This window comes from Moschus berezovskii, chromosome 26 (genome assembly GCF_049115385.1).
Source record: "Moschus berezovskii isolate FMDL1 chromosome 26, NW_MosBer_1.0, whole genome shotgun sequence".
NCBI classification, from domain to species: Eukaryota; Metazoa; Chordata; class Mammalia; order Artiodactyla; family Moschidae; genus Moschus; species Moschus berezovskii.
The window spans coordinates 45,730,837-45,750,096 of NC_142485.1; the positions used below are offsets into that span (position 1 = coordinate 45,730,837).

General features: G+C 44.4%; 2 pseudogenes; both read right to left on the reverse strand.

Moving 5' to 3' along the window:
* Nucleotides 1-30: 30 nt before the first annotated feature.
* On the reverse strand, nucleotides 31-17,178 carry LOC148773791 (spermatogenesis-associated protein 31E1-like; annotated as a pseudogene).
* A 92-nt stretch (nucleotides 17,179-17,270) lies between these two features.
* LOC148773792 (spermatogenesis-associated protein 31E1-like) lies at nucleotides 17,271-18,696 on the reverse strand (annotated as a pseudogene).
* Between the last annotated feature and the right edge of the window lie 564 nt (nucleotides 18,697-19,260).

The following is a 19,260-nucleotide window of genomic DNA, read 5'->3' on the forward strand; positions in this document are numbered from 1 at the left end:
GGCCCTATTGCTCCTCCTGTTCCTCAGCGCTTACCCCTTCACTTGAGGTTTTTCATCTGACTCCCCGAACGAGGGAACAGCAACTGGCAGGAACATTACATCAGGAGGAGGGCAGCGATGAGGACACTGCAAGAGTCCAGCTGGGGAGAGAGAATGATGTCTTTGCTTGCACACACCACTCCTGCTGTGGGAGTGCACAGACTTCGGAGGAAATACATCAGTCAGCTCCAGCTGCCATAACACATGTCACAAGCAATGTGGCTTAGACAACAGGAGCCTTCTTGGCCCTCAGCCCCACATGACTGTTTCCTTCTGGCCAGGGGCCCAGACCAGCCTGTCCCAAGGTGTCCACACATATTCAGCAGTAGAAGCCTAGTGTCTCCTTTCTGCTTAACTGACTCAGGACTTAGTGGCCCTGCCTATAAGCCTTGAAGCAATGCTCTCCTCATCCTTCCTGCTAGTCTGCCCGTCACAGAGTCTTTGTGTAGCAAGCAGGATCCCAGGAAGCCTCACAATGCAGTTGCTCCAGACTTCAGAATCCCTGATAATCTGGTAAAGTTCCCCTTTAGCACATATCCAATATGGACTAGATGCTAGTCAAAAGATTCAGGCCAAATTCTTTCCAATCATGACATTGCCCACATATCCCAGACTCTCACTGCCAAACAAGCACAAATGGACTCAGAGGGACTTTCACACGGATTCTACTGGCTAGAGCCAGGAACTTGCACAGAAACTCCCTCCCCAAGATGAGCTTGGAAGGCCTCAAGAAAGTGTCTTCCCAGCGTCCACACATTTCCACAGTGCCTGCATCTGGCTGGAGTTTTACCACTGAAGTACCACCATGCTTAGCCATGTATCCACCCCAGCATCAACTTTTAAAAGCCCAACAGTCTCTGGAAGAGGGAAGACTAGCGTTCTCTCCCTTGGTGGTGAACTCAGTTATGGATCCTCAGGCAAGATTGCTCAGGGCCCTGGAGTCATGGAGCTACTGATACACCATGTGGTCCACACACTTTCTCCAGATCAGGGGAGCTCAAGCAGTTCAGCTGCACTAGTAATCACTCCACTGGTCATAAGTTCTTATTTTCCTCACAACCCCAGCAGCACCAGGCTGTCTGCCCTGGAGCCTGAACTTCACACAACTTATTTCTGGAGATAGGTGGTTCTCTGTCCCTCCTGGTTGTCCTTAGACCTCTATCCAGGGGATCCCAACACATACCTCATCGCATAACAGACAGACCAAATGTCAACTCCAGCCCAGCCAGTTCCCCACTGCCTGAAACTGACTTAGTGCTCAGCATTATCTTGGTTTAGCTGCTTTTTAAAGATAAATGGAAGCCTAGCAGGGTTAAGTAGTTTTTCAGAAATGACATAGGTAGGAATTAGTGGGAACAGGAATTCAAATCTTGATCTTTCTCACAGAACTTGAATATCTTTGTTCTTTGTACTCCTGCAGACTATACCTGGATGCCTGTTACCCTGTGTTCATTTTCCTGGAGTAAATAGCCAGGAATGCAATTGCTGTACTATATGGTAAATATATATTTAGTTTTTTTTTTTTTTTTTTGAAACAGAGAAACTGTTTCCAGAGTGACTTTATGATTTTACAGTTCCTTTAGCAACACTATGAGAAATCCAATTTCATGGCATACTCAAATAACAAGCTAATTTTCATTTTAGCTGTTCTAAATCAATAGATGATTATTCTCATTGTGTTCCTAATATGAGGTTCATTAATGACCAGGAGTTTTGAACATCTATTCATGATTTACTTGCCAAACACACGTCCTCTTTGGTGAAATGTCTCTTCATATCTTTTCCCCATTTTCTAATTGAATTGTTCCTATTTTTACTGAGTTTTAATAGTTTTTTCTACACTCTAGACACAGATTTTTCTAGATGTGTGACTTGAAAATAATTTGTCCAAACTCATAGCTTCTTCTCATTCTTAACAGAGTCTTTCATGTAGGAAAATAATGAATATTAGTAAAATCCAATTTTTTCTTCTTTTTCGAGTAATGTTTTTGCTCTCAAGTGTAAAAACTCTTCACTAAGCCCTAGGACCCAAAGATTTTCTCCTACTTTTCTTATAAAAGTTTCGAAATTTAAAATTTAACATTTAAATCATATTGAAAAAGAAAGACAATTGGGAATCCAGAACTCAGGTTTCCTTCCTCTTCTTTGTTACAACTGTGTAGGAAATTTGTCCTTAACACCTGCCCAATATCCTCATGATTTCTAACATTTTTCCCACTCTAAATCTGAAAGATTTCAATGACATATATATTGGATACTTTCAGAGGGTTTTACCAGTCACTCAAAAATCACTGTGAATGCTGATTGCAGCCATGAAATTAAAAGATGTTTACTCCTTGGAAGAAAAATTATGACCAACCTAGATAGCATATTAAAAAGCAGAGACATTACTTTGCCAACAAAGGTCCGTCTAGTCAAGGCTATGGTTTTTCCCATGGTCATGCATGGATGTAAGAGTTGGACTATGAAGAAAACTGATTGCTGAAGAATTGATGCTTTTGAACTGTGGTGTTGGAGAAGACTCTTGAGAGTCGCTTGGACTGCAAGGAGATCCAACCAGTCCATTCTAAAGGAGATCAATCCTGGGTGTTCATTGAAAGGACTGATGCTAAAGCTGAAACTCCAATATTTTGGCCCCCTCATGTGAAGAGTTTACGTACTGTAAAAGACTGTGATGCTGGGAGGGATGAGGGGCAGGAGGAGAAGGGGACGACAGAGAATGAGATGGCTGGATGGCATCACTGACTCGATGGACATGAGTTTGAGTGAACTCTGGGAGTTGGTGATGGACAGGGAGGCCTGGCATGCTGTGATTCATGGGGTCGCAAAGAGTCAGACACGACTGAGTAACTGAACTGAACTGAAGGGAATGATTTGTCCATCTAGATATTTCCCAAGCCTTAAGTACTCTTCAGTACAGAAATATCTTCTTACATGCACTTAACTTTTATTTTTTTATTCTCCTGGTTAACTACTCTTTGCACTCTCCCTTGACCTTAGTTGGGAAGATGAGGTGAGATCAATTTAAAGAAAATCACAGTAAACTTAATTTTAAAAAATAAAAAGAGTTAAGGGTTAAAGAAATTAACAGCTTGGAGACATTTCTCACTATTTGAACTTTTCTCATGGGAAAATATGATAGTATTTTTAACCAGTAACTTCAAAGTAGAGGAATGGGGAGGCAAAATACTGTACCCTGGCACTCCAGAAAGGCAGGCTTTCTTGTTGATTCTTCCCTTGTCCTGTCAATCAGTTGCTAAAAGAGTCTCATTCATGGCTCTGAGTAGAGTTTGAATGAGCCATTCCCAGGGCCACTGACAAACAAATTGAATTGTGGAAAAAATTAACCCATCTCATGTCTACAATCATTTCGTACTCCATCAAAATCTTAGACCACAGAGGCAGATATAATTAAATCAGTCCAAAAGTAATTTTGGGAGACAGGCAACAGAAAGGAGTAATTAGAAGTTCTTTCACCATAATCTCTGACTATTCATGCAGAAAGGTGGGGGCAGGTAATGTTTGCTGAGAAAAAAATCTTTGGATATGGATAACAGACCTCAGATGACCGATCATATTCTATTGAAGCATGGAACATTAGAATTACAGTGGGATCCCGTGCTTATATCTTGTAGAATTTTCAATCTGTGTGTTTGGAGACTCTCAGTATTGTTAAATACCTGGAATTTTAAGAGGTATCCTGTGAAATAAAAATGGTAATAATCTTGGAACTGATCACTAAGAGAATCTGATGATCAAATCTTCTTTCAAAAGTATTACCAACCCAAGTCAATAAGTTGATTCTGCTATTTCTTTCTCTCTCTTTTTTTTTAGATTTGGCAGCAAAAATTCTCCAATATAATGAAAATGAAAAGGAGCATAAAATTATTCCCATGCTACTGCTATCTCATCTGAAACTGACCCAAATTTTCAAGTGCTGATCGAAGTTATTGATAACAAAAACCTGCAAGGAAACATCTGAGAATCAACATTTATTGAGTCACCTCCATGTAGTAAATAAATGCAGTAAGAAAAAATATTATAGTAAGCTGAATGCATTTGTATAGTCTACGAATGAAGTCAGCAGACAGTATCTCAAAGCGTTTCCCAGGTCTGAAATTCTTTGTTAGGATTGTTCTTTAGCAAAAACTTTTGGCCTACTAGGGAAAAGGACCTATTGTTTTTTGACAGACATAAACAAGAACTGAAGTTCAAGGTCATGAAAAAGGATGAAAACACTTTCCCAATTTAAGGATATTGTTCTTAGGGTGGAGTTCTCCAAAGCTCCTTTATCTAAGTGCATGGATTTTACATGTGCAATGTAAAAATCACCAGTGTGCATCTCACAAGAGCTAGTTTTAAGAAGAAAGTTGTACGAAGGTTCCCGGTGAGAATCCATGGATACAGAACCTCCCCAGTGTGCCCGTACCCTCCACTTCTCTCCTCTCCTGCAGCAACCTTCTGGGACAGTTGTCTGTGTGCCGTGTGCCTGCACGCATGCGCACGACCACTGTGGGCAGGCTGACGGCCGTTATCCAACAGCTGCTCCCAGCATCTCTTCAGGTTGTCCCGTCAAGAAGACAAGAGCTCTGGCTGCAACAGGGAAGGCGGAGCCCCAACAGCTAACCTGGCTTGGGAGGGGGCAGACCCTCATGGCAGCCTCTAGAATAAATTACAGGAACTTTGAGGTATTTGAGGTAAGGGAGACATAGATTCTTCAATGCTCAGGTGTTCCCTTTCACCCTGGGGTTACTTGTGCCGTTGTCAGTGTAGGGAGACTCTCCTATAGCGCTCAGTTACCTTGCGATGTTTACACAAGGATTATTGGCACCAGCGGGGAGCAGGCTGCAAAAATGGTTTCCTGACTGCAGGGCCTACATTGGAGGAAAAATCGTGAGAGCAGTTAAACAGGTGCCGTTCTAGCCTGTGACTTCTGAGGAGTACAAACGCTAGAGGGAATTTCTTCCACTTGAAAGCCGTCATCCAGTTGGCAAGAAGTAGCATATGTCATTGGAAAATGAGTTGAAAGTGAGTGAAGATCTAACATGCATGCTCATAATTTCACGAGTTTCTTCGTTTTGAATATGAAAAGAAGGAACGTGAAAAAGAGGTAGCACAAGTCATTGGAAAATCAGTGGAAAGTGAGTGAAGATCTAACGTACATTCTCATAGTTTCACAGGTGACTTCCTTTTTAACGTGAAAACATCAGTCAACATACATGTTCAATATGTGCTCTTGTCACTGATGAGAGAAACTTTGCCGAATGTAGTAACAGACATCGATTTGTAGTCTGATGTCAAATCATGATTGGCAAGCTCTGATGGGGTTTGTATGAATTTCATTGGTTGGTATGATAGATAGTCCAATGTGTGGGTTGGTTTTGTCTGTGGCTACCGGTTCCGGTGGCGCAGACGCGAGAGAAGCCAACTCGGCGAAACCAACCACATGCAGAAGTGTGGCCGACAGGAGCTACCCCGCGTCCAAGGTAAGATACAGCGGCTGCACTTTGCTGGAGCAGCTGTGAAGAGATATTCCATGACCAAGGTAAGAGAAACCCAAAGAAGACGGTAGGTATTGCGAGGGGGCATTTGAGGGAAGACATATTGAAATCATAATCCCATAAAACTAGTTGATCTGATCATATGGACCACAGCCCTGTCTAACTCAAGGAAACTAAGCCACGCCGTATGGAGCCACACAAGACGGACAGGTCATGGTGGAGAGGTCTGACAGACTGTGGTCCACTGGAGAAGGGAATGGTAAACCACTTCAGTATACTTGCCTTGAGAACCCTACGAACAGTATCAAAGGGCAAAATGATAGGATACTGAATGACGAATTCCCCAGGTCGGTAGGTGCCCAGTATGCTACTGGAGATCAGTGGAGAAATAACTGCAGAAAGAATGAAGGGATGGAGCCAAAGCAAAACAAATACCCAGTTGTGGGTGTGACTGGTGATAGAAGCAAGGTCCAATGCTGTAAAGAGCAATATTGCATAAGAACCTGAAATGTTAGGTCCATGAATCAAGGCAAATTGGAAGTGGTCAAACAGGAGATGGCAAGAGTGAACGTAGACATTCTAGGAATCGGTGAACTAAAATGGACTGGAATGGGTGAATTTAACTCAGATGACCATTATATCTACTACTGTGGGCAGGAATCCCTTAGAAGAAATGGAGCAGCCATCATGGTCAACAAAAGAGTCTGAAATGCAGTACTTGGATGCAATCTTAAAAACGACAGAATGATTTCTGTTCTTTTCCAAGGCAAGCCATTCAATATTACAGTAATTCAAGTCTATGTCCCAACCAGTAATGTTGAAGAAGCCGAAGTTGAACGGTTCTATGAAGACCTACAAGACCTTTTAGAACTAACACCCAAAAAAGATGTCCTTTTCATTATAGGGGACTGGAATGCAAAAGTAGGAAGTCAAGAAACACCTGGAGTAACAGGCAAATTTGGCCTTGGAGCACGAAATGAAGCAGGGCAAAGTCTAATAGAGTTTTGCCAAGAGAACGCACTGGTCATAGCAAACACCCTCTTCCAACAACACAAGAGAAGACTCTACACATGGACATCACCAGATGGTCAACACCGAAATCAGATTGATTATATTCTTTTCAGCCAAAGATGGAGAAGCTGTATACAGTTAGCGAAAACAAGACCAGGAGCTGACTGTGGCTCAGCTCATGAAATCCTTATTGCCAAATTCAGACTTAAATTGAAGAAACTAGGGCAAACCACTATACCATTCAGATATGACCTAAATCAAATCCCTTATGATTATACAGTGGAAGTACGAAATAGATTTAAGGGACTAGATCTGATAGATAGAGTTCCTGATGAACTCTGGACCGAGATTCGTGACATTGTACAGGAGACAGGGACCACGACCATCCCCATGGAAAAGAAATGCAAAATAGCAAAATGGCTGTCTGAGAAGGTCTTACAAATAGTTGTGAAAAGAAAAGAAGTGAAACACAAAGGAGAAAAGAAAAGATATAAGCATCTGAATGCAGAGTTACAACGAATAGCAAGAAGAGATAAGAAAGCCTTCTTCAGCGATCAATGCAAAGAAATCTAGGAAAACAACAGAATAGGAAAAACAAGAGATCTTTTCAAGAAAATTAGAGATATCAAGGGAACATTTCATGCAAAGATGGGCTCGATAAAGGACAGGAATGGTATGGACCTAACAGAAGCAGAAGATATTAAGAAGAGGCGGCAAGAATACACAGAAAAATTGTACAAAAAAGATGTTCACGACCAAGATAATCACGATGGCATGATCACTCACCTGGAGCCACATATCTTGGAAAGTGAAGTCAAGTGGGCCTTAGAGAGCATCACTAAGAACAAAGCTAGTGGAGGTGATGGAATTCCAATTGAGCTATTTCAAATCCTGAAAAATGATGCTGTGAAAGTGCTGCACTCAATATGCCAGCAAATTGGGAAAACTCAGCAGTGGCCAGAGGACTGGAAAAGGTCAGTCTTCATTCCAATCCCAAAGAAAGGGAATAACAAAGAATGCTCAAACTACCGCTCAATTGCACCCATCTCACACGCTAGTAAAGTCATGCTCAAAATTCTCCAAGGCAGACTTCAGCAGTATGTGACCCGTGAACATCCAGATGTTCAAGCAGGTTTTAGAAAAGGTAGAGGCACCAGCGGAGAAGGCAATGGCAAGCCACTCCAGTACTCTTGCCTAGAAAATCCCATGGATGGAGGAGCCTGATATGCTGCAGTCCGTGGGGTCGTTAAGGGTCAGACATGACTGAGCGCCTGCACTTTCACTTTTCACTTTCACACATTGGAGAAGGAAATGGCAACCCACTCCAGTGTTCTTGCCTGGAGAATCCCAGGGATGGGGGAGCCTGGTGGGCTTCCGTCTATGGGGTCACACAGAGTCGGACACGACTGAAGTGACTTAGCAGCAGCAGCAGCAGAGGCACCAGAGATCAAATTGCCAACAACCACTGGATCATGGAGAAAGCAAGAGAGTTGGTGATTAGGTGTTTGTAATTTGGTGTTTGAGAACTATTTTTACACGTGATTTTTTCACCCTTGAATTTGGGGATTTGTATGTGTTTAATGGTAGATTTTTCATATGTGTAAGGGCAATGTTAGGGAAAGTACTGGTGTGTATTAGTTTGGGTGTACAGTCTATTTTGTGTATTTGAGGAATGTCGGATGATCATTTGTGTACTGAGGGTATCTTTTGTGTCTAGTGCTTGTTGTATGGTTCTGTGGTTTGTGTGTGTGTGGATTTTCAGGAGCTGTTATGTATATTTTGCTATGTAGGGTGGAATTCTGTGGCTATTTTATAGGGCTAGTAGATGTTGTTTATAGTAGTGTTTATATGATTCTACATTCTGCAAGATGGAAGAACTAATTCTATGTGAGAATTTGGGAATGTGGGGGTCTGCATATACAGGTATTGTGGGTAGTGTGTTTGAAATAAAGAGTATATATAATTATATGTTTGCATATTTGTAGTGTAGTGGGTAATTGTGGTTATATTTGGGGCTTACGGAGAGTTGTGTGTATAATGAATTTATGTGTGTATTCAAGAAGCATGGACATTTGGAGAAATATTTGCTAGTGCTACAGATTTCTGTTTTTCAGTCGGGACCTCCTAGGCTTATATAGTTTGAGAAGTGAGTATGTGTGTATCTGATGAGAAGGTGAAGTTCCAGGTTTATAAAGGGGATTTAGTAATTTTCATTTAAATGTATTAAAAATATGTGATATGGTTATTTGTTAGTATATGCAGATGTATAAACCAGCTCCTACTAGCTCCTACTCTACTTCTTTGGTATATAGAAGTTATTTCATAAGTGGTTTCCTGGAGATATTTCTATGTGTCTTTCTTGTGTGTATTGATTTGTATATGTCCATTATCAGATGCATGAATTATGAAAGTATTCATAATGTATGGAGTGTTAGGAGTATTCAAGTATATTTCTTTGGAGACTGCTAGGGTGTTTATTCATGTGTGTGGTAGTAGGTAATATATTTATGTATTCATGATGAAGATAGATATACGTATATAGTGTCTTTCTCTTTATATGTTGGGAGAGAGGTGAGGAGTTTGTGTTCTGGAGAGTTAGCATAGTGTATCTTCAGCATTCTTGACTGGCGAATCCCTATGGACAGAGGAGCCTGCCTGGCTATAGTCCATGGGGTGACAAAGAATCTGATGGGACTGAGCGACTAAGGTCAGCGTAGCATAGCATTTTATTCTTTATATTCAAAATGGTGTTTCTTTCTTAATATCTTTTTTGGGTGGTTCATTGCTTTTATATAATGACTTCAGTATGCTGATTTTGTTGCAGCTTTGCTAAATTCATTTATGAGTTCTAATGGTTTCTGTTGCTGTTGTCACTGTTGTTTTTGAAACTTTAGTATTTTCTATATATATGATTATGTCATCTGCAAATGAAGGCAATTTTACTTCTTCCCCTCTGATTTTAGTCCATTTTATTTCTTCATCTTGCCTAAGTCCTCTGACTAGGGCTTTCAGTGCTATGTTGAATGAACATGGTGGGTGTGGGCATTTTTGCCTTCTTCCTGATATTAGAGCCAAAGGTTTCAGTTTTTCACTGTTGAGTAATATGTTTGCTGTGATCTTTTCATATATGCCATTATTGTATTGAGGTATAATCCTTCTATACCCAATTAACTGAGAGTTTTCATCATGAAAGAATGTTGAATTGTCAGATCCTTTTCTGCGTCTATTGACATGATCATACGAGTTTTTCCCCTTCATTTTGTTAATGTAGTGTATTATCTTGACTGATTTGTGTATTTTGAACCATCCTTGCAACCTATGAATAAATCGCACTTAATCATGGGGTATGACCCTTCTAATGTATTCTTGAATTAGCTTTGCTAATATTTTTTGAGGATTTTTGAATCTGTGACCATTCTGGATATTGACCTAGAATCTTCTTGTAATATCTTTGTCTGCTTTTGGTATCAAGGTAATGCTAGCCTTGTAAACTTAATTTGAAAGTGCTCCCTCCTCTCCAGTTTTTTTGGATGAGTTTGAAAAGGATTGGCATTAATTCTTTAAATACTTGGTAAGATTCAACACTGAAGCCATATGGTCCTGGATTTTCTATATTTTTATATTATTGATTCAATCTCCTTATTTTTTATTGGTCTGTTCAAACTTTATATTTTGTCTCGGTTGTGTTGATAGGTTGTATGTTTCTAGGAATTTATCTGTTTCTCCTAGGTTATCTAATTTGTTGCCATAATTGTTTATAATAGACTCTAATGATTCTTTTATTTCTGAGGCATCATGTGTATTGCCTCCTCTTTCATTTCTGATTTCATTGATTTGTCTTCACTCTTTTATTTTAGTTAATCTGACCAACGGTCGAATTTATGATTAAAAAACACTTTTTAAAAATTTCTATTATTTTTCTATTCTCTAATTCCTTCTGCTAAATGTGAGATTAGTGTTTTCATTTTCTATAGTTCCTTGAAGCATAAAATGGGATTCGGGGAAGGAGGCAGGGGTAAGAGTGCCCATTGATGGCACAGAGACCAAGGAGCCCCTGGCATCCCACCACCATCTACACCATCTTGTTTGTTTGAAGCTTTTCTTTCCTTTAAATGTATGCATTTAACACTACGAACATCTCCTGTAGTCCTGCTTTTGCTTCATCCCATAAATCTTGGTGTGTTGTGTTTCATTTTACTTTGTCTCAATATACTTTTTCATTTTCCCTTTGATTTTGTATTTGACTCAGTTGTTTTTAAGTGTTATACAGTATTATAAATATAATTGAAATTGGTGTATTTCATATATGAGGGTTAAGAAAATAAATCCTAAGAGTTGTCATCACAACAGAAACACTTTTTTCTTTTCTTTTTACTTTTTATAAATTTTTTATCCATGTGAGATGATATTCACTAATTTTCTTGTGTTAATAATTTCATGATGTATGTAAGCCAAATAATCATGCTATATGTCTTAAAATTATGCAGTGGCCAATGTCAAATATGCCTCAATAAAATCAGAAGCAGTGGGGAAGAATGTACTGTTTACTTTCCACATATTTGTCAATTTTCCTGGTCTCTTACTCTTATAGGATTTCCTGTTTCATCCTATTGTGGTCAGAAAAGATAACCTGAAATTATTTCAGTCTTTTAAAACTTTTGCTATATGATCAGAAATGGTATTCCTGGATCACATGTTATTCTAATTTTATTTTTTTAAGAATTGCCATACTATTTTAAATATTGGTTGTACCAATTTACCTTCCAAACAGTAGTGCATGCGGTTTGTTAAGTGATATTGGATCCACCATGAAGAAACTATCAAAGGGTATATACACTCTTATCCTAAAGAACGCCTGTGAGGTCTATGTGGGGGTCTCTGTTTGATGATCTGAAAGGACTCTGGGTGAGATTACTCCGTGTGGGTTTGTGAGGGGGTCCTGTGAGTTGTTAGTGGGGGTAAATGTGTGTCTGTCAGAGGGCTTTGTGTGCGGTCAGTGTGGATTTGTGGGAGATTCCTGAGTAAGGTTAATGGAGTCCCTGTGTGGGGTTATTGTGGGTCTGTCCGAGGTCTCTGTGTGGGGTCAGTGTGGGTCTGTGCGAGGGTTCCTGTGCAGGGTTGCTATGAGTCTGTGGGAGATCCCTATGCAGAGTTAGTGTGGGTCAGTGGGAGGTCCCTCCTGGGGTGAGTGTGGATCTCTGGAAGGGCCTTGTGCAAGGTCAGTGTGGGTGTGTGGGAGGTTTCTGTTTGGGGACACTGTGGGTCTGTCAGGGGTTCCTACTGGGGTCAGTGTGGATCTGTCTAGATCTCTCAGTGGGATTATTGGGAGACCTGTGCTGGATCAGTGTGGGTATATGAGAGATCCCTATCTGGGATCAGTGTGGGTCTGACCCACTCTTTGAGGGGCCCTCCATTGCTGTCCTTTCTGCACCTCATGGTAGGAGAAGGGCAAGGGACTCTCCACATCTGGTTTCTTGCTGTTCTGTCAGTGGTGCTTCCGTGTCATTTCCCCAGACAGGCACCTTATTTCCAGCTCCCCCAACACAGCACTCAACTCTTGGTGCCTTTGAGAGGACCTGGCAGCAGGCAGGCTCAGGATCCATGCTCTCTGCTCGCCTCTCCTCAACTCTGGAGGTCACTTGATGACCTAGGCAGCCACCCCTCTCCTCAGATCCTGGCTGAGCCCCCACCACTATGCCCACCACGGGGGATGCGGTGCAGAGGCAGGCAGGATTGGTCTCCGAGAGAAAGCACAGCACAAGCGAGCCTGTGCCCTCTGCCCCCACCCTGAACCTGGTCCCACATGTGGGGCCCCTGACAGGAAGGGAGGCAGAGTCATTCCTGCTGGCTCCTATATCAGGGATCCCTCCAGGAGCAGGTCTCTCCACCACTGGAGTGACTGTGACATAGAGCCCCAAATTGTTCTAGGGGATTGCTCTTGTCTCCCTACTTTTCTGTGTGGACGGGCCCTGGGGAGGAAAGTTAATGGCACTTTTTTCCTCCACAGGTGACTTCCCACCTGCTCGGTGACACATCCTGTCTGCTGGTCTCTTCCCTCTCTGGGCTCTGGGATGAGTGAGGCTGAGAGCAGGTGAGACTTGCTATGACCCCTGCACAGTCCCTGGGCCTGTTGAGTCCCACATGTCCTCTGGGAGCCTCCTTGGGCCACAGGTGTAGGTAGAAATCACAGACCATGAGTCTGTACCGAGCTCCCCATCCTAGGAAGTCTGATTATTTACATTGCGGAGAAGTGAAGCTTCCCTTCCCAGAGACTCCGTTGCCTCTGGTAGTCTGGCCCTCTGTGGAGAAGCTTTAGGTGTTCTCCCTCTGTCTGAGCACTTGGATCAGGAGTAGAGGGGAGACTCTGGGATGGAGCCACCAGGAGCCACCAGGCCTCTAACTTCTTTCCTCTGTGCCTGTAGATGGTGGTGGGATGCCAGGGGCTCCTTGGTCTCTGTGCCATCAATGGGCACTCTTACCCCTGCCTCCTTCCCCGAATCCCACCCTAGGGGCACAGTGTCCCTCAGACCATGAGGTGACTACACACATAGCCGTGCCCATTGCTCGTTCACCCAGGGCAGGTGGGTGCTCTGAGCAGGGCTGTCCTCTCCTCTGGGGCAGGGGTGGGCTAGCCCTCGGGGGCCTCCATGCTCCCTACCACACATCCTCAGAGCTGGGAGTGTGTGGTCCTCATCCTCAACTCTGCTCCAGAGCATGAGAAAAACAGAGGTAGGGTGACAGGCCTGGCACATCTCATTCCAGCTTCTTCTGGGAGAGGAGGGGCTTTCAGGGCAACTTCATCTAGCCCACCATGACATGAGGACAACTTTCTCCCATCTCTTACTCACGACCAGCACTGCCCCCAAACGCCCCTTCTTATTCTGACCTGTGAGATTGTCTCTGACACTTTCTGAGCCTGAGGGAAATTTCAGCCTCTGAAGAGCCCCTCCCCCTACAACCCCACAATTTCCAAGTAGAGAGAGAGCAGGAGAAGACAACCAGATCCTGAAAGGGGGGAGGTCTTTAGGTTTAGTTCACCTTGATGTGTTCTGGATGCTATTGGACGTTTCTGTAATGCTGAGATCATGGAAACTGAAGGTGCAGTGAAGGAACTGGGTGAAGGCGAGTATACACACTGGGGTGTACCTCCCTCCATGGCCCCATCCCACCTGAATCCAAAGCAGGCACCTGTAGAAAGAGTGGACCATTATCCATTGCCTTTCTCCCAGCAGGGCACAGACAGAGGCCACCAGATCTCAGAAGAAAAACATTTATTTCAGGGAGCAAAAATATTTGTGGTAACAAGAAGCTATTAGCACGCAGAGGATGTGCTAATATGAGGGAAAAACTTGTCTCTGTAAGATAATCAGTTTTTCCTTGGAATAGAGTTTTCCAATCAGGAATGCTGTGAAAAGCATGTTCTGATTGGCCAAAAGGGGCATATATCTGAAGGAGACAGTGCCTTGGGCAGTGGAGGGGATGGTCTGCGATACTTGCACTCTTGAGCCATGATGCCAGACTCTGCCTGGAAGGGAACCTGGCTCCCTGGGTGAGAAGGCCCACTTGCTGTCCCTGGGACTGCCCCACTTACTCTCTTTTGGAGAACTATAGCCCATGGGTTAACTTGGGAATCAAGGACTATATCGCTTCTGACTCTTGTTTGCTCTTGGTTGGATAAAAAACTTTGGTGGCAGTAATGTGGACCTAATGCGTCCCAGAATCCTGCTTTGTACCAATTTAACTCCAAGGCATGAGGTCTATGGTGAAGCACCATCTTCTCATTTAAAATCTTTTCCTACAGCTGTCATGAGATTCTGGCCTGCTGTCCGTGGTCGATTTGGTTTTGAATAACTTTTGGCTCTGGGCTGTGGCTGTTTCAGGTTTGCCTTTTTGCAGGGGCCCTTCTGATTCTTTGCATTTACTGGGGAAAATCCCCTGCAGGAGGAGATTCATCCTTTTTTTTTTGAAGAAGCTTTCTGAAAGAACCTATCTGTTCTTCAGGATTAACTGTTGAAACTTGCTTCTTAGGGACTCAGCTCATTCCTTTTTCTGGTCAGAGTGACTAATCCCTTGGGCCTAGTAGCCATTCATTCTGCCAGTCCTTTTTGATGCTGCCCTACTTTGGGACTTCTATATGTTTCTCTCCCTTCAATGGGGACACACTTCTTCCTCTGGCTCTTAAATTTGGGTTCCACCTCAGGGCCACCTGCTGCTCCTGGCTACTCCTTCCATACGATGTAATATCATAGAGTGTCTTGGAATTGGACATGGATGTGTCTCTTCTGGACAAGGTTTGGGAACAAGACAGAGATTCCTGAGAAGCCAAGATGTTTGCAGCAAGGAACATATCTGAGTGACAGTCTTTGAGAAGTGTATCCATGGCACAGTTTTGAAGGAGTAGCCTGGTGGCCCAGCCTCGATTCTGATTCTGCTGGTATGTGAACCCTTGGAACTCAAGCTTTTGAAACTCTGCCTCAAAATTTAGATCTTCCAGATTTGAGCCAACAGACTTTGTATTCAATGAAGGTCTTCAATCGGATCTTGGAGATCATGGACTCTTCAAATTCATATTAATGAGTAGGGAATAGACACTCCCACCAGGTTCCAAAGTAACTTCTCCAGGAGGGTCTCCTTCCACAGGCTCTTGTTCTTGTTCCCTGGAAGATATATGTTACTACAGTCATGATAGAGTAAGATTCTGGGGAGGCTCACCCCCCAGCTTCCTCCTGTGACTCACTGCTGGCCATTGTTGAACTATAACTGGGCTCCAAGCTGCCTTTGTCAGCTGCCATGACAGATGCACTATGCCAATTTCTGGTCACTAAATTGTATGTGGCGGTGTGAAAAGGTGGCTTGCTTGCTGTCCAGTCAGAGGGACCTCTGAGGGCTTATGGATGTCACCAGGTGTGGGTCCTCCCAGAGCCCCCTGGGCTTCCTCACTCACCTGTGAGGGAGTGGGGAGGGGTTTATCCAGGGAGGGATTTGTCCCTGTTGTTACTAGTTTCTCTCTTGCCTGGGGCTGAGGAAGTTTTCCCATGCCCTGGGTTAATAGACCTATTGAGGGGTTCCCAGATCCACAGGTGGCCTTCAAGGTAGACCCTTGAGCTTTTTACAACTTCAAGTTATGTATGAACTTAAGGACCTTGTAGAGTAGGTCCCACCTGTGCTTCACCCTCAACTTTAGTATATGTGTTTCCAGCTCCTGCTGAATATCAGGACTGAGGAAAACAGACTCAAGGGAGGTGTCCATGGAGGCTTTCCCATCTTGAGAGGAGTGTGGATTTTCTGGCTCCATGGGAGCATGCGTCTCTCCAAGAATGCCTAAAACAAGATTGTCAGCAAATCTCAAACTATAGACATTCACAGGGATCTCTCATGGATCTACTGTGCCTTCCTCCCCATAAGGACTCCTGAGACTTCTGGATGCTTCCTGCTGAGGCTCAACTCTCTTTCTGACTCAGGTTTCACTCGGATCATTCACTGGAGGGTTGGCTGAGATCAGGTACAGATCTTTTAGGATCCTCCCCACACTCTGCCCTACATCATATTGCATGTCTGTCCCTGGTGGGATTCGTGCTGGGCACTTGGATCTCATCTTCCCTGTGTCCCGGCTGGTTTTGCCTCGACCTGCAGAGGTCTTTGAGGGCCCCTCCCAGGCCTGTGCCTGACATGGCCGTGGGAATTTATCCTAAGGCTGCATCAGTTTCTAAGATGCTTGTATTCTGCAGGGTAAGCCAAACTGTTGCTACATGAACCTTTTGGAAAACTGGTGCTCCAGTTTCTCCCAAACCTCAGGGCTGGCCAAATCTTCAGGAAGGATGGAGACAGAGCTGTGGGCCCAGTAAAACCTGTTCTCCTGGGGAAGGTTAGGAGTGACCTGGCTAAAGATTGGCTGAGATTTCTTAACCAAAGAGGATAAAGTTCTTTCTTTTTCTAGCTGCTTTAACCAAAAGTGACATCCCAGATTTTCAACTGCATTTGAAATGAAAACTTGTAAAAAAAAAAAAAAAGGAAAGAACGAAAAAGTGTGCCATATTTGAGACTGCAGGGCAAGATGATTCACAGGACCGAATCTGGTGTTGTGAAGATGTTCAGACTCGGAGAGAGGGTGATTGATGGCCAGTGGTCTTTAACTGTGCTTGAGGTCATGCTTAACACTGGGGCATGTTTGGGGTCAAGGGTTTGGGTCAGGCCATGTGAACCTGAAGAGGTGGCATTGGAGTCAAACGTTGGGGTTGGGCCTGGGTCTCCATGTGAGCCTGAGGCTATGGTGGTTGACATGGGGTCATGGTTAGAGTCAGGGGTAGGGGATGGTCTGGGGTCTGTACGAGAGGCTGAGGTGGTTATTGTCAAGTAAGAGGTCGTACCTGGGTATTCATGTGAGCCCAAGGTGCTGGTTAAAACTGGGGCATGGTTGTAGCCAAGGATAGGGATTGGGTCTGGGATTCCATGGATGCTTTAGGTGGTGACTGACATTGAAACATAGTTGTAGTCAAGATAGGAGTCAAGCCTGCATCTCCATGTGAGCCCAAGGTGCTAGTTGAAACTGGAGCATGGCTGGAGTCCAGATTTCAGGTCTGACCTGGGTGTCCATTTGATCTTGAGGTAGTGGCTGATACTGCTGCATGATTGGAGTCAAGGGTAGGGATTGAATTGGGTCTCCATTTGAGCCTGAGGTGCTGGTTGAAACTGGGCCGTGGCTGGAGTCCAGGTTTGGGATCAGGCCTGTGTCTCCATGTGAGCCTGAGGTGGTGCTTGAAACTGCTGCATGGTTGGAGTCAAGGTTTGAGGTTGAACCTGGGTCTCCATGTGAACTTGAGGTGGTGGCTGGAAGTGAGGCATGGTTGGAGCTAAGTGTTGGGGGTGGGCGTGGGTCTCCATGTGACCTAGAGGTAACACTTACACCTGGGGCATAGTTGGAGTCTTACTTTGAGGTTCATCCTGGGCTACAGGTTGAGTCAAGTGCTGAGCCAATGTTGGTTGTGAAGTTAGATGAAATTTGGATTTGGAATTGTTCAGCCTTAGAATGCTCATTTTTAAGACAGGCACAACTCAAGAGGGGACCCAGATACTATGACAGTAGCCACCAGACTCTCACTGTGCAGAAAGGGGAGACCCCAAAAGAGATAACTACATGTCTTCTGTAGATGGTCCCCCAAAGTGTCAAGATATTGAGGCTTCTTGGGAACAAGGAGCTATTCTGTTTTGCCTTTGATGCGCTAGAAGTTTTGGTGACCCAAGGTGTACCGCTTGTCCCCGAGTGACTTGATCCTCTTCCCCAATGAAGTTAGGTGGTAACCTGCCTCCTCCTTGTTTTTCTCCTTCCAAATCTTCCCTTCTACCCTCTTGGTGATTAGTATCTCCAGCATCTTCTGGATCCACGTTGACAAAGAGAGGCTACCAGCCTCTACCTCCCTATTTGTGAGGTCTCCCCAAAATGAGGTCTCTGGTGGGTGGCTGGGAAGGTGGTCTTGCTTGGATTCTAAATGTATCAAGGTGGAGAAGCTCCAGGCTTTGGCTGACTCATGTCACCATGCCAGGGCTGATACAGGACTGCTTGAACGGACAATGCTTGAGATGGCTGGTCTTTAAGGGGAGTGTGGAGATAACCTGTGTGGGATGGTGCCCAGTGTGAGTGCCATGGAGTCACCCTGAGTGAGACTCAGCATGGAGCCTGATGGTGCAGGCGCAGAGGAGTGTGTTGGAGGTGGAGGGCAGGCTCTCGCATGAGGGGGGCCTGTCAAGGAAGGGGAAAGAGCAAGTGGCTAAGGTGTAAGGCTATCCAGTGGAAATAAAGGCTCTGGTGTTGGAGAAGCACTCAGGGAAGAATGTGAGGGAATGGAAACTGAGGCCACTGACCCTGGAGAAATGGTAGAAGCACAAGGTAGGGGACACTTGGTCAGAGGAGCTGTGGAGATGGTGGTAGCTGCCTCTTCCTGCATGGTTGGTGGACTCCAGCAGGAACTGGTTAGCAAACCTCACCAGGTGAATCTTTACATGAGAGCTGATCAAAGCCTCCCTTCTCAGGGAACCTCCCTAGGTGTCTGCAGGAGACATGAGGGCCAAGCTACAGCCAGGAGACCTGGGGCCACGAGGGCTGGGCAGTCCAGGCAGGCGTGGGCATCTGCATCCCACAGTCCGACATGGCCCCAGTGCTGACTTCACAATGCTCATGCTGTCCCTCACCCCAGGACATTGGCCATACCCTGTACCCAGGACACCCCATCTCAGCTCAGCCCCAGGCTACCAGTATCCCTGGAGTCACATCTTAGGCTTTAGGAGGAAGAACTACCTAGAAAAGAAGGGGAAGATTCTCTACCTTTCCAGAAATGAAGTCAGGTCCCGGACCTCTTCCAGTGCTTCCAGGCAATCTGTTCAAGCTGAAAATCGGCATACTGGGTCATGGTGGTGAGCATGAGAGCCTAGGGGTCTTAAAAGGGTGTTGGGTGCACTGTCACTTTAAGGGACACCATTGGGAGATTGGAGACCAAGCACCTGTGTCCAAGGCCACATAATCCCTGAAAGTAATGGTGAAGCCTGTGAAAGGGTTTATCATTTACAAAGTGTTTCCATATTCATTATTCCTTGATGCCCTCACAGCTTACGTGTGGGGAGAATGAGCAGGCACTACTCTGCAGTTGAATATGAGCAAAGTAAAACCATGTGTTTTACATGTCCTCGAGGGCTCACCTCCCAATGTTGGTGCCAT